Below are 12,843 nucleotides of genomic sequence, written 5' to 3' on the forward strand. Positions count from 1 at the left end.
TATACAAGAGGATAGATCTATATACACTTCGTTATTGGTAACAGAATGTTATTTAAAAAAATTGTGGGAAAATGTATAAAAAAAAAAAAAAAAAAAAAAACATTAAAAAATTGAAAAAAAAAATGTGGATTTTTTTTTTTTAATTTTAAGTTAAATTTTCATACGTGTACAATGTAGATATATTTGCTGCTGCACTATCATAGGCAGGGAAAACATCCTGTGGGGCAATTTCAAGGTGAGCTGCAAAGAAATTATGAAACATTCACAAACATTCCAAAATAGACATTTTTAAGTCTCTCCTGTCATAAATAGAAATCAAAGCCAAAAAAGTAATGAGGATTCCATAAAATTGAGAATGAATTACTGCAATTTCGCAAAAGTTTTCCAAGCCAGAACATCCAAGGACAAAAATGTTTTAGACTGGTTTAAAAATGATGGTAAAACAGATTGCCCTACAACCCCAAAATATGTAACCAACTTGTCTGACCAGCAGAGATTTGATAATTATATATCATTAATTTCAAAATTTCCAAAGCTCCATATGCCATACAGCACTTTTAGATTGAATTTACGCAGAGTACAGGACTTGGTAACTAACAAGAAATTCTTCAGAAATCAAAATAAAAACAAAGAACGTGAAACCTTCAACAAGCACTTTTCTTTTGCAACATGGCAAAATCTTTCTGAAAATGAGAAGAAGTCTCATGAGCTGAATAACTGTCACCCCTGTGCTACTGTTCATTCAGGCTTTTCTGCCCTCCATTCCTCGGCAACTAAACAGCAGAGAGAGATAACTGAGGCATGTGAAAATTTAGCTACAACAATTATATCTGCACAATTTCAAAAATCAAAAAGTCCAAATTCACAAAGCAAAGGCATCAAAGTCATTAAAAATGTGGTTGATTTTGTACAGCCCATCATTGAAAACAAAATGGGTATTACATTCAATTCCAACTTAAGTGACAACCTATCCAAAGGAATTGTCTCCCCTACTCAAATCAGAAAATCAACAGAAAAAACAGTGAAGAAATCTAACAAAACAATTGAGAACCTCATGATAGATAATGACAGTGATGTCATGAATTTCCTCGCTTCTGGGCTATCATACAGCATGTATGATAGAGAAAGAATGAATAAGACACACATCACAAAAGAAGCTGCAGAGAAAAGTTTGAGTACTAAACTTGAAAAAGAGAAATCCAAGACAATAAAACCTAAAGACCACCATGGGAAATTTGATAGTTATGAATTTGACAGGGATGCTTTTTTATCAGAAATTAAGCAATACCCTGCAGGAAAGCCCATCAATTGGACCAGACTGGCTCGTAAGTACAACGTGACATATCATGGCACAGAGCCCCAAAATTCGGGTCAAATATTAATAAGCTTTGCCAAACTTCATGGTATTAATACCAACAAGTTCAATCTATCCCTTAGAGTCAGCGAACGAGATTACACCAGAAGAGTCAGAAGATCCAAAATGAAATTAGGAAAGAGTCGAATATCTGTTCCATCAATAAGATCTGCTAAGAAAATTAAAAACATAGTTAAAAGCAAGCTTCAACAAAAGCAGTTGTATCTTGGAGAAAGCATTGCTCCCAAGCTACACACTACAAACAAAATTGATAAAGATGGCAAACTCACTACATCTAAATGCCTAATTTATGGAAGAAAGATTCCCATGAAAATGATCATCAATGAAGAAATGGAACGGTTCAGTAATGCTGGTGTTTTAAGGGATAATCCTACTAGTGAGGAAGAAGCCAGAATTACATTAACTAAAATCCAGGAGGATTGTTATAACCCTGAGCCTCTAGAACAACTGAAAAAAATTCAAAACACTTACAACATGAAATTATGGCATGACCATTCTGACATTTTAAACTCATCGTACGTAAACTTTATGATGTCGTTCCTGTACGACACAGCAAATTTCCTCTCAGACGAAGAATACAAGATAAAGTTTCCAGAAAAAACTCCCCTGGATGTTCAAAGTTTTGTGGAGAAACCAAAACTGTATATATTTGGAAAATCAGGTATGAGGAAATTAAACTCACATGTGGGAAAAAAAATCTCATTTCTAAATATTGCTATAATATACCATATTTAAAATTTTGGTAACATTTCAAAGGGAGAAAACTCACTTTCCCTTCAATGTTTGCTTAAATTTACAAGGAACAATGGTAATTTTGATAAATTAAAATCTTTTTTTACTAAATCTTGGAGAAAAAGTTTGTGAAATAAATTAAAAGCAAACAATACAAAATTCATTTCAATATAAAGAAGCGTGACTTACACATTAATGGATATGATCTGAGAAAATCCTTCTGGACTTATTCTTAATTTTTTGACCTGTCGTGAGAAACTGAAAATAAATTTGTTTTGCCTTACTTTGAGGAAAACTTTTCAAACTTAATTTCAAAGATGTTTAAAGCAATATGAGCTGCAACTTTGATGACTGGAATATTTATGGCAAAATTGTAATTAACAATTTCAATGACAGAAAAAAAGAACATTTATAAACTTCTGTTGTTCATATTTGCGATGGATGAACTACATGTATTTAGTAGCTTTGATCAAAGCAAAATTACATTATTGTCATCCTGTACAATATTGATTTCTTAATTAACAAAATACATTACATTGATCAAAAACCTTTCTTCTGAGGAAATGTAATACTTTATTTTAGTCTAATTGATAATAATGGTTTAAATTGCACACAGATTTATCATAACAGCACATTTTAACAGGAAAATAAAATTCTCAAAAATGCAGCTCATATTGCTTTAAGCAAATCAATTTCAAATGCAAAGGAATATATCAAGAACTATTTTTGATAATCTGTCGAAAAGACACTATAAAAGATGTACAAACAACTCATCATTTATCAAGTCATTATCTTCATTCTTCAGGAAGTTCAGACAAGGAACAACTTGTATACACAGATACAAGACTCCAAGACTTGCAGTCTATTCAAATATCCAACACCCCCCGAGTGCATTTAAGAGTTTTTACAGGAGACAATCCAGCAAGACAGTTTGAGGCAGGGCAGCAAAGGGGTGGACATTATAGCTGCATATGTGGAGTTAAAGTGGAAGAACATCAAAACCTGGTTCACTGTTACAGAAATGAGTCTCTGTCGCTTGAAGAAAGAAGGGAGTTAATCACCAGGGGGGAGCTCTGGAAAAAAATAGAACAAGGAGAAACTAATCCATTCCAGAAATTAAGAAAAGAGGAGCTTGCCTTAGAGCTTGAGCATCATAACATTTGGACAGACACAGAAAATAAATCAGTACTGTCTGACCTATTAACAACAAAATTACATGGTATCTGTCGTCCAGCAGCACTTATGTGTAGAGATCCTTTAAAAAGTGCTGAAGAACACAACATAGGAACATACGAGGTACTACACTGTGAACCATTGCATGATATTACAAATGTGGTGCAAAACATCATAACAGAACTGCCCTTTCAGGTCCCCAAGGACATGCAAAAAGAATTTGAATTATTTTCAAATACGACAATTGGAGATAAGAATCAGATCAAAGGATCTGATGCAAGGTTATACGCAGTGAAGCTGGCAAAGTTCATAAGTACAAAATATGAAGATAACAAAATAGAGGAAAAGTTTTTGTCCCTTGTCAACAGCCTTGTAGAAATAATTCAAATATGCTATTCAAACTTCAACACCAGAAACCCAAGACAGATCCTAAGGCTATATAACCAGTGCTTTACATTTGCCATTCTATCTCGAGACATCTTTGCAAAACCATCAAAAGTTACATCAAGGAAATTTTTTGGGAGTCACTTCCATAGTTTATCTGTTCATCTTCCAGAGACGTACAGACTATTTTGTTTGAAGTCAATCATCCCAGAACAAGAAGAGAGAAGCTTTGGTGATCTACGGCGCATCTCTTTACAGACAACAAACAGGCAAGCTAAATACGTAGTGGATAATGGAGTACTTCGATTCACAGTTCAACAGAAACTTAACTCAAAGCCAGACACCATCAAGAAACAAGACTCTATAATCAGTAAACAAGCGAAACTTTTGGACAAACAAAGTAACTCCTCATTTACAGACAAATTCATACAGAAGAATCCACTGCTATTTCAGGCCCACTTGGAAAGGATAGCAGACTTTATGCTGGTTGGAGAAGATGTTTGGTGGACAAGAACAGATGAAGGCGTTGAATTCTTTGATGGCCTTGATGAACCCCAAACAAGACAGGAAGGTCCGGAAATTCACCACTTTCGGTCTTCTGACCTGAAAAAAGAGAGAGCATACATCATATCTGCATGGAAAACATGTACAAGTAGCTTTGCAGCAGGTTGTCTTAAACTTCCAATCAGCAGAATCAAATTATACAACAAGGAAATGTCAAAGTTCATCTATCCACCAAAGGGTATGGATTCAATGCTGCACATAATTTTTTTTTTTGTTAATATTAATTCATTTTTTAAAAATGAACAATCTTCATTTTTAATTATTTTAATAATTGCAGACCCCAACAAATCAGCCACTGACGATATGAGTCAACAAAAAATCAATAACAAGTCACAGCCTGCCAAACAGGTACCATAAGATTAAATTTTAATACAATGAACTTGAAATGAGATTGAAGTAAGTATCTCTTTACTTAAGCATTCTTTTTTTGAATAATTACCCTAAGATGGTTGCTTTTTAGACAACTTACATTTTTTCCTCTGAAATTATTCCCATCAAAAATTTTCATCCCATATTGTAGCCCCAACCTTAAGAGTTATGATTCAATCATATCTGAATCCACACAACACTGAGGTGCTTCAATATCAATATGACTAGGCCCTGCTATTCTAAAGAAAATTCTGACTTATTCCTTTGTTAGCATTCTGATCAACTATTGTAGCAATACCCCCCCCCCCCCCCAAGTTTTCGCTAACTCTTAATTATCTCCTCCTCATTTTCCCTTAAACCAAGGATGTTTTTGAAACTGACCCAGTGGTTCTGGACAAGTCAAAATAAGTTTGACAGTCAGACAGATGCCCGACAAAATGTGACCAACAAGAAGTATGCGAGCCAATGCTCACTAGTAATACCCCCCACTCTGATTTGAATGTACACTATTATGTGAATATACACAAGTTCAGTTACAGACACACACACAGATAAATAGGAAGTTGACATCAGATTCACACAAAAATGAATCCCACCATATGGCATGCTTCAATAAAGAGTGTGCTATAAATTTCAAGCATCTGCAATGAGTAGTTGTTGAGAAAACTGCAACCAAAAATTTGTTATGGACAGACAGACACACACAGGTTAAATAGTTTACCCCCCTCTCCTTGGGAGCAGGGGTATAAAAAGGCACTTGAGCTCTTATGAGCTTTCAGCTCAGTTGAGATAAAACATCATCACCATTTACATTATCAAAAATATACATGTATAAATATATAAATGTTTACTATTTTTGATGACAGCAGGTTCTTGTAGTTCAGAACAAGAGTAGCAGAGGACACAATTCATCTCCTGGTACAATGGCTTTTGACAATGGAAGTCAGGTATATCTACAATAAAATTCTACTTGCTAAGAAAAGATAAACATTTGTAATAGACAGAGGAAAATATACTGCTGGACCGGGAATCAAACCTGGGACCCCTGCATCACTTGTCAGGTGCTCTGCCAACTGAGCTATCCAGGCTGCTATCCTCGGCCCAAATAATTATACAAAAGTGCCTCATACATGTTGGACTTTCAATTCTTCATGCTCAATATTAGAAGTAATAAATGAATGTTTGTTTACGGCTACATGCTGAAATAAAATTGGGTCAGTAGGTAGGATTTCTTTTTTTATTTTATTGAATTTTTTTTTATACACGAATTCACATGAGTTTTACCATTGCTTGGTGCTTTACTTTTGTTTGGGCTTGTCATATGGGCGATAGACACGGACATGTTAATATAAACACACCAATTTGTTTCTATTACTTTGGATTTTGATTTCAAATGCTTGACCGATTAAGATGCATGTAAAAGTTAAACTGGCCGGCGAGTGATTTCTGGATTTTTACGACAAAAAAAAATTTGGGTCGGCGATTAAATATTGGGTCAGTTGGGTAACCGTAAACAAACATATTTTTTTATTTCGCCTTATTTTTTTCATTTTAAATAATTATTTCATTTAAGAGATGCATCTCACTTTTCCATATTTCATTATCACAAGTCTAAAAGTGAGACACACATAATTTTTTATTATTTTATCAAAATCCTTTGATGTGACAGCAACTCTACTGGTTTGTTCTTGAAAGAAAGGGAAAAGTAACACTTACATAAAAGAGTTTATGGGAAGATTTGATATTTATGCAAGCCAATGTGTATCCTTATATGACTATACTAAGGAGATTGATATTCAATATTTGATGACATGAAGGTCATGTGATCAGATTCTATCATATACCTAGTAGTGAATCATCCTTGATATAGGCATATTGAACTAGGTTAGGCAGCATTTGAAAACTACACAGAAATTTTTATAATAAATTTGTCAAAGCACAACATGGGACTAAAATATGGAAGTTATAGACTGTGACATTGTATATTAGGTGCATTTCCATAGCAGTGTATTAATAAAGAGGTTTTTTTCAGCATTTTATTTTTTTATTCCTTCTAAATTGATTTATTTTAACTCATATTGTTTTAGATGTTGTTTTCAATTATCAACCTGATAACAATTTAAAATTCTAACAAATTGCATATATATCTATATTTCTGTCTGATTGTTACTGAGATAACTTAATTTTCGTGACATCTTATTTTTCCGAGATAGTAGTTAACTCTTTATTAGTGATACAAAATTTTCACGAATTGTGGTTTTTGCCCTATAAAATAATAGGAATACTAATATACATGAGAATCAAATTATCTCACGTAATTACACGAAAATAAAGTTCTTGTGAATAAAAAGTGATTTACAGTATTAAAGTCAATTAAAGATAAACTTTAATTATATATGAACACAAATCTAAAACGAAATAAAGAAATAAGGTATCATTTTTAAAGTTTCATTTGGATATGACATGCAGTTGGTATAAGATCAAATCTGCTATAATGCCATTTAATTATCTTAGTAAAGTGTATATGTGGAGCAAGTTTAATTAATATCAGGCAAAAACTGTAGAAAGTGTAGCATCTAGGAAAATTGTTTACGCTAGACAGACAGATAACAGGTGAGAAGACAGGATACAGACACCTAACCAATGCACAATTCTGTTCTCTAATAAGTTGAGCTAAAAATTATCAAGAAAAGAATGCCGATTTAATTGCAATGTACTAGTACCATTGGTCCTTGATGAAGTTGGAAACTAGGAAGGAACATATCAGCACGCAGAAGCTGTCAAAACAAAAATATCCTCAATAACACAGTAACATTAATTACATGGATTACAACATAGATTTATACAGCTTTATAAATATAAAGTATCTACTAAATATATACATATATACAGACAAGAGACCCATGGGTCACAATGCTCTCCTGAAAAACCTTGGCTGTGCAGAATTTTTCAATTCCCCTACCCCCTTTCTCCCTATTTCCATAAAAAGTTTTGATTTTATAATTTTGAGTCCTATACTTTAAGGGGTTCATGAATTTACCAAATCCGAATCCACAAAACATTGAGTGCTACAATATAAATATGACCAACATGATGTTGCTGTATTATTTCCTGTATGCATGCAATTGAAATTTGATCAATGATTTCAGCCCAATCCTTACCCAGGGCCCATAATTAAAAAAATGAAAGTACAAAACTTGCAAATACTTGTAAAATATTGATTTTTGGTAGTTCATTGGATTTTTAAAAATTATTTTCCCCTCTTTATTTTCCAACATAAAATGTTATGTCCTATTGTTGCCCCCACCCTATACCCCTGGGCATTTATTTATTTATTCTAAAAAAAAATGAATTTGCCTTTTTCATGATTGGACTAAAACCAAATTTTGATATAAGTTTAAGGCCATAAAACAAATGACATAAAATATGTGTCATTTGCAAAGTTTATTTGCATCTGCTGCTCACTGTCACATTATGAATCGGGTAAAAATCCCATAACAGACAGACAGACATAGGGATACTTAGAAAACTGGAGTAATAATAGGTATGCTCTAGAAAATACAACTAAATTTCAAACATAACATTTCAGAATATTGTTGAAATCTTGAAATCAAGGATTTAACAATTATCATGATAATAATAAAAACAATGATAATAAAACTTTGTTTTCAAATATGCTTTCTCTCAAAATTAAAGCTTCAACTTTCAAAGAATCAGGAAACCTGCACAAGAAGTGAATCAGCTGAAGTCAGACAAGATGAGGAGAACATGGATGTTGCCAACAATCCAAATCTTGCAATACCAAATCTGTCACCTGCAAAATCAATGGTAAAATTATGTACTGCTGCTTTGAGCCATATATTTCTAAAAAAAAAAAATATAGCCATATTGGTTACAATTTTCAATATATAATTGAGTGTACAAAAGGTAAAGGTAGGGTTTATTCTCACATCTGGGGTTTACAATCAGAGCTGCCTACATATATGGCACTAATGCTTTTACATCCACATATAGCCAGCTTGTCTTATGTGTCATGTACCCATTTAACCACATATAGCCAGCTTGTCTTATGTGTCATGTACCCATTTAACCCCTTGGATGGAGGATGAACCAAATAACTTGCCCAAGAATACAATTCTGCAGAGTTTCAGCGACCAACCAGAATCAGACCCTGCGTTAGCAGGTCCTAATCTTATATGCTTACCTACAGTTACTAAATCATCCCATTATTGAATCTTGAGTATGACTGCATGAAGTTTAAAGTTTCTCTCTGAAAAAGCCAAGGTTTAAAAATTAGGGGTGAGCGATATCAACAATATATCAGTATATTGCAAAATTAATCCCTACGATAATATATTGCAATATTTTTTTTCAATACTGGTATTGACAATTATGCTAACCGGAAGTATTATATAAATCCTAAATATTTCATTATCCAATTAAAAATATTATGTCCACTCATTTTTTTTTTAACATCAGTCATGAAATTATAGGAATAAACTTTAAAAATTTTTTGTGCAATTTCTTATCATCCAATAATTTTTTAGTGTCTTTATAATCTGTTTATAGTTGTTCGCTCTATTGTAATACAGACACTTTTTGCCCCTTTCATTTTTATTTATTCGGGAAAAAACGAAATTGATCCTTTTTAAAATTTTCCTAATTTGAACTTATTTTGTGTCAATTTTCCCAATTCTACGGACCCGGACCCAGTTTACAAATGGTAAGAAAACCCGTCAAGGCAATGGAGATAATTTTCTGGTGATTGAATTTGCATATGAATCAACATTTTTTTTAGATTTTCAATCTTAAAAAATGGACAAAACAAACAAAAGAAAATTGCAATAAATGAAACACTTTAATTCTTTATAGCAAGTATTAAAAAGTGTTAAGTGTTTTTTCATGATTTACTACTCAAAAATAATATGGCCTGATAGAAGAATGTCAGTTTACTGTTTAAGGTTGTTGCTCAAGAAGGCAAGCTTTTGAAAAAAGCTAAACTTGTACAGACCTTTAACCTTTACCATTACAGAATGTACCCAAATTTACATCAGAGGTGGGAAGTTTTCAAAGGAAAAGATTACAAATAAATAACCCAGGTAATATAAATACTGTATACAATGTTATTTTCACCCCGTGTTATTTTTGCCCTTTCACACTTGCAAACAATTTTGTCCCATTTTAATTTTGCCAAGGCAGTCACAGTTTTGTTTAAGAAATTATGTTTTTTTTCTTGGAATTCATCCAATCTTAAATTTACCTACTTATGACTAGGGCAAAAGGGGCAAAAATAAAATGGGGGCAAAAATATCCCTGCATACAATAATCAATATAACTTTGCGGAGTAAAAAAGGGCAACAATAAACAAGTTACAAAATTAGAATCAATTGTGTAACTTTCCTTTTTTCAGAAGTGTATCCTAAAGGCTGCAAAAAAAGATTGTTTGCTGAAATCAAAAGTGAAAATTTATCAAGTCAGTTACAATACACATGCATCACAAAAATTTTCTCTCTAAAAAATAGATTTTTTTAAAATATGATTTTTATATATAATTAAAACAGTATGTATAACTTTTTAATATGCATACAGCACAAGTTTTGTCACTAAATGAAAGATTTAAAAAAATGATTTTCATGCAACAATTTATTCTTTTTAAATTTAGATCAAAAGAGATCAACCACAGACATTTTGAGAGCCCTGCTTGGTAATAGTGAACTAGTCACAGAATATCAAAAATATAGAAACCTGCATAAAGGCAATCCCCATGATAAAGACTTTAGAGGAAGCTATGAAACTTCACTAGCTCGGGTTCAGATTGCCATCGGCAAATTGCAGAGGGAAATGAAGGAGAATCCTGAAATGAATGAGAGAAAAAAATTAGTGGAGAATCTTCTAGATCACTGGGGAATATATTATTTTTGACAGTTCTTAAACAAGAGGCCCATGGGCCATATCGCTCACCTGAGCACTATGGCTGGGGGGGGGGGGGGGGGTTAATTTGAACGAACTTGAATCTACACCACCTAAGGATGCTTTTGAATTAATATGACTTACATTGGCTCTGCTGTTCTTAAGAAGAAATTTTTATTCACATATCCTTTATATCCATTCCTTTATATAACTATCATCCCCTTTTATGGCCCCTCTGTACTCCTGGGGGGGGGGGAGGGGTCATGATTTGAACAAATTTGATTCTACATTACCCAGTGTCTAATTTTGGTGTGCGTCCTGCATAAATTACGCATGAATTTTCCTCAGGACGCATTATTTCAATAAATGTGCATCCCAATGGACGCATTTAATTTATAAAATGAAAGTTATTATTTTATATTATTTCAGTATAATCTGCTTCAAAACTTGGTCGATTGCATCATATGCTTCTGTGCATTTTATGACAGATACAAATTATGTGTGAAATCGAATGTACGATCTAAAAATAGAACCAAAGTGCAAAGTTGACAATATATATGATTTACATGCCACAAAATCATTTATTCTTACTTCCAATTGTTAGTAATTATAGTATACATAAAGAATATTTAATGTTTTGTAGTTGGATATGTAATCTATTTCACGAGTGGGACAGGATTTCTTGATATTTTCACGAGTGCGAAGCACTAGTGAAAATATAAAAAATCCTGTCTCATGAGTGAAATAAATTACATATCCAACTACGCAACATTGAATTTTCTGTTTATTAGATTTTCTATGATTTTCCCTGTTCCTCTGTCTTTTGTTAACACAGTGTCACAGTGTCATAGGCTTTGACATCATAGTTGAGCGGTTGAGACGTCATAGCTTAGTGAGATTGAAAACATTGTACAACGGATATTAGCAATATATTTGGGGAGAAATTGGCAGTTGTAGTCAAGACGGTTTAGTTGATATCTCTATCTTATGACAGGCCAGAAATTATTTTTTACTTACTTTGATATCCTTTCACACTGTGACAGAATATCACTTTGGTATCCATTCACAGTGTGAGAGAATATAACTTTTATTCAGTAAATAAATCACAGTATTTCACTGTTGAAAATGTAATAATCCACTCACAGCTTCAATAAAACAACTGCACTTTCAGACAAAACCCTTTTCTATTTCAGCAGAATTTCCACTGTAATATCTAATATACTGTACTATTGAGTACCCTTGGATTTGGAGGCATTGGTTTTGGCATGGGACTCACTTTGTCATTAAGTGGGGTCATTTGGACCCATGATAAGGCTAAATAAAAAAATATGTGTGGTTCCGGTTACACCTCCAAACAAATTAGGGTAGGTAGGTAGGTTTTTTTTTGTTTTTTTTTGGTTTTTTTGTTTTTTTTTTTGTTTTTTTTTTGATATAATAAACATCAAAAATATCATTGAATGTTCTTGAATTAACTATTGGTGATATTGGTGAGATAATGCTATTGCTTCCTTTCAAGTGGTGACATTTGTAACTGACAAAACACTTGTACTACGTGTTGAAACGATGTTGTCAAAGAAGGCCACCATTGCTGAAACTAAAACTAATACTGGAGCCACTGAGGGAAATCGGGGAAAATTCCGGAAATTTGAAAATTGTCCAGAAAAAAGTTTAGGGTCGGGGGTATAAAATAGGGACGGTCGGGTAACCGGAACCACACATATTTTTTTATTAGGCCTAACCATTTTCAAAATGAATCACTGATTACCTGAGGATGCTGTTCTTGAGAGTAAGATTTCTAAAGATATTTCCTATGCTTTCCTATACAAGACTTTGATCACCCATTATGGCCCCACCCTACCCCCAGGGTTCATGATTTGAACAAACTTAAATCTTCACTACCTGAGGATGCTTCCACATAAATATGACCAATCATGGCTTTGCTATTCTTGAGAAGTTGATTTTTAAAGATTTTCCCTATGTATTCCTATGTTAAACTTTGATCGCCCATTGTGGCCCCAACTTACCCAGGGCTCGACATTAACTTTTTTCCCTACTTGTTTATTCGGACAAGTGACCAAGACATTTACTTGTCCGAACTTCAGCTTTAATTGTCCGAAAATTTTTCAATAAAGATCTAATACTGTCAACTTGAAAACCAGTGTTTGAAACTCACTGTAAAATTAGACAGACATGCAGGACTGACTGCTAGTAAAAGTTGTCAGCTCTGCCAAAGATCTACTTGCCCGAGAAAAAAATTGTCTTTTATAAATTTGTTTTTTAACGATAATGTGACTGGAACCAGGTCACCATAACTTCAAACCAGAATCTATAGACTG

At 33.2% G+C, this 12,843-nt stretch overlaps 1 long non-coding RNA gene across 1 annotated transcript in view; it reads right to left on the reverse strand.

Annotated features, from left to right (window-relative positions):
- Positions 1-137: 137 nt before the first annotated feature.
- LOC133195550 (uncharacterized) overlaps positions 138-12,843 on the reverse strand; it is an 18,353-nt gene continuing 5,647 nt past the window's right edge. The window contains exons 2-8 of the long non-coding RNA XR_009722218.1: positions 10,343-10,451; positions 8,802-8,867; positions 8,320-8,411; positions 7,321-7,374; positions 5,449-5,550; positions 4,095-4,267; positions 138-240 (exon numbers count right to left, since the gene is read on the reverse strand). This is a non-coding gene — a long non-coding RNA (uncharacterized LOC133195550). The remainder of the gene's footprint in view (positions 241-4,094; positions 4,268-5,448; positions 5,551-7,320; positions 7,375-8,319; positions 8,412-8,801; positions 8,868-10,342; positions 10,452-12,843) is intronic.

This window comes from Saccostrea echinata, unplaced genomic scaffold, assembly GCF_033153115.1.
Source record: "Saccostrea echinata isolate AGI-Se365-2 ecotype Australia unplaced genomic scaffold, CSIRO_AGI_Sech_v1 ptg000029l, whole genome shotgun sequence".
In the NCBI taxonomy this organism is placed as follows: domain Eukaryota; kingdom Metazoa; phylum Mollusca; class Bivalvia; order Ostreida; family Ostreidae; genus Saccostrea; species Saccostrea echinata.